We start from the raw sequence: 3566 nt of genomic DNA on the forward strand, positions 1-3566 counted from the left end.
GATAGTCTAGTGAGCATGAAACGACCTTTGACATCAATACTCATTTGATTCTCTAATGTATTTCTTCAGAATTGTTTTAATGTACTCATAATGTCATTCAAAAACATATTGGCCACCGTCATTCTAATGTGTCCTTATGAGTGACTTTCTTGTGAGTATGAAACATCCTGTTTGCAATGACCCTCGGCCAAGCTTGTGCTTCGTGGCCAATGACATTCATAACATTCCTGAAACAGAACTATTACAGTGCATGATAAGATTTATGATATGTCCGGATGATAGTACGGAATCACATATTAGTTGTTCCTGACAATGTGTTTGCTGGTTGATACACATGCAGCCAAGCATCATACAAAAGTGCATGTATGCACCTTCTACGACACTTGTGCTGTACAAAGACATTTCTCAACAAAAGAAAATGGATAAAAACATTTATTGACTGGGAAACATGCAGAGGTTAAATGAAAGAAAAATATGGTGTACACCTGTCATATCTTCGTTTCGTTTAATCTGTCTACTTAACATTGATGACAGATTGCTTTTGATGCGCAGGGTCCTTGTAGGGAATCCATGTATGTGTATCCATGCATGTGTATCCTGCACGAAAGATCGCAGTAAATATATAAGAGTTGCAAAGAAAACTTTATCCAACACATCGTGCACCTTAGAACACTTAGATGTACTGCCAAGGCCCCGTGCAGGTAGTTGACAAAAAGCACTTTTGTGAAGTTAGAGTAGTCAAAATTGCATCTTATATCGCATTTCCAATAGAAACTTTCAGCAAATCCTGTAAGAAAACAGGAAAACAACACAGAAGGTCAAGTCCAGCATCAAGTATACATTAATGGAGTTACGTCTAGGGTCTTGTTTCTTTGATCTTAGAATTCCCTCAAAAAAGTTGCAATAGGTTCATGAGCAGGCGCAACATGTCGAAGCTCTTTGTAAAGATTGAAACAAATGCCTACCATAAAATATAAGCTCGACCAGGCTCACAGGTAGAACGCTCCCATCTTCGTCTGCAAGCTGTCGTCTGCTTCAGTTCCACGAACAGGTGAGATCACCGGGTACATATGTTAAGGATACCAGAAAACATTCATGAGTTGGAGCACCACACAGACCTTACAGCTCACACACAATACATACAATGTATTCAGGCAAGTCTATGTTTATATACCAGCAAGGGCCTTGAATGATGGACTCAGATTGCGCTGTAAGAACAAGTATAACCTGAGCAACGGCTCATGGCAGACAACTGTAATGGTGCCATTGCAAGCCGAACTTTCAGAAACTTATGTACTTAGTAAACACTATGTGGTTGGAGAACGCAGATTACGATATAGGTCATTTAAATGACGAAAATTACATCAGCTCTGCTACACAATATAAAATGCATAAATTGATAAAATAAGAGTATGTGTGGCCCATGTGCACGCTCCATAATGCCGAGCTTTACATATTGTATTATATGATGAATTTGAGCCGTTTAGGAAAGTAATTCTAGTCGTGTTAAAGCCAATCAATGCCTGGAATATCGGTTTGAATTTGTAGTGCTGCAAGCCATAAAAAAAAACCGTTAACCACTTTTGTCAGCCTTCTCTAAACTTCTGCACACATAGTTACATATGAGAATTTAGATTTGTTTCCCATAATAATTACTTCATAAAATTAAAGTAGCACTCTCACAATGAATGCTACGTCTTAGTCGCACAACCTGCAAATAAGAGCGCTTTTTCAGTTTCATGCTGCCTTAAGAAAAGCTCACAAAAGAAACATGAACTTTAGATAAGCACATAATTGAGGTGTGCTTTTGCCATCCCAGCACAGTGGATAAAAAGCTCTTGGAACAGTGCTGCTTAACCATTACAACAACTTCTGTTAATATAAACCAGTATGCTTCAGGAAACAATATAACGACGGGAAAAATATTTCACATCATTTTTCTCAAACACAAATATTGCAACAAAGGGCACCTTGCCAAACGCAACTGGCATATTTGTCTAGAATTGATAATTATATACATCTTGTGCTCTTTCAAATTACTGTACACATGGTGTTAGTACCAGAATATAACGTAATTCACTGACTTGTATTATCTTCAAGTGGGTTCACCCAACGCAAGTTCGTTTCTCGTAGCAACGACCTTGCACAGTCAGATTAAAATCCTAACCATAGTGCAACTAACTTCTAACAAAAACAAGCGCGGTGCAGTAGTCGCGGAGAAAGCCACAAACACACGCCACTGAAGAGCACCGCGCGCGCATGTGCAGCCGCAGCGTGTTTTTATATCTTCCTCCCCGCGTACTACATGCCAATTATTACTGAAGTTTCCTGAAAAGTTACTTCATTTGTACCTGCATCATGAGAAGGCTAGGCGATGAACGTTATGTTTAAAGCAGTTCTATTTCCGAAGTGATAAGCCATCGTACAAGTAGCTTCAGGCGATGATCTCGTGCAGTATACAGCTGTAGTCGATTTCAATAACTTTCGACGACGCTAAGAAGTTTATTTACAGAATCACAACTCGGATACAAAAAATCTTGCAAATTATTCTTCCTTCGGTTTACGATCGCTTCTGAGCGGCGGAATGCCAAGAGCGGGACACTTTCTCTCTCTCCTCGGTCGCGACCCGTCCCCTCTCCGGGAAAGAGCCATGCTCTCAGTCCTTCCCTCCTACCCCACCTCCCCCCTCCGGTCCCCTACGCCCAAAAGGGCGAGTGTTGCCCTCCCTGCGACACATACATCGCGCAGGCGTCCCCAAGGTCAACCAGTTCCCGAGTAGAGAAGCAGCAGCGGGAAGCGGGCGGGCCGAGCGACAGGCATTCTTGGAATCGAAAAACAGCCAAGGAAGAAGAGCGCCATGACAAGAAACGCTTGCGTTACAGAAGCGAGCGGAGTATCGCGCAAAGCAACGCGCCTTCATCCACCCGTTGCAGTTGTAGGTAGTGAACGCACATGGTGAGTGCTTCATACAACCGTATAAAGTGCACAGAAAGAATTGAGCATAGCGTAAAACATACCTGTCTATCATCCTTCCTCTGGCCATCATCCCCGCAGAGTGAACACACCGCCCAGACGATCACACTCGGTTCCTGCGTAAAAGACGTCATGTAATGAAGTAACCTAGCTGTGTAATTCAGAAATATTCTAGAACTTACCAAAATCAGGCATCCACTGTGCACTCTTCAGCTTTACAGTCCACAATGTACCGTACACTCGGCGAGTCTTGTCAAAAGGCTGCTGTACGTCCGCACTCGCCTTCAGTCACGAGACTAGGACCTAGATCGTCTTGGAAGGTACACTTGACATTGAATCAAGTAACCAACGTGCATAATCGATAAACGTGGTAACGAAGCATTGCAGAACACAGCATGGCACACACACACACAAACCGCGCGCATCGTGCACCCGTCAAACAACTAAAGCGCCCCCAAGGACAACTTTTCTTGGCAATGAAGGGAAGGCTACGGGGGCGGAGCTACTGCACATGTACTGCTCCGCGAAATAGTCCGGTTCGGCGCGCGTTTCGAATTTAGTTTTGGTTTGTGAACCTTCCGTACCTCATGTGA

General features: G+C 42.9%; 1 long non-coding RNA gene across 1 annotated transcript; it reads right to left on the reverse strand.

Annotated features, from left to right (window-relative positions):
• Positions 1 to 438: 438 nt before the first annotated feature.
• Positions 439 to 3221, reverse strand: LOC125760051 (uncharacterized). Its single transcript, XR_007417716.1, has 4 exons — positions 3156 to 3221; positions 3018 to 3089; positions 966 to 1030; positions 439 to 597 (listed from the first exon to the last, which is right to left on the reverse strand). It is a non-coding gene; the product is annotated as an uncharacterized LOC125760051 (long non-coding RNA).
• Between the last annotated feature and the right edge of the window lie 345 nt (positions 3222 to 3566).

Source organism: Rhipicephalus sanguineus, chromosome 10, assembly GCF_013339695.2.
Source record: "Rhipicephalus sanguineus isolate Rsan-2018 chromosome 10, BIME_Rsan_1.4, whole genome shotgun sequence".
NCBI classification, from domain to species: domain Eukaryota; kingdom Metazoa; phylum Arthropoda; class Arachnida; order Ixodida; family Ixodidae; genus Rhipicephalus; species Rhipicephalus sanguineus.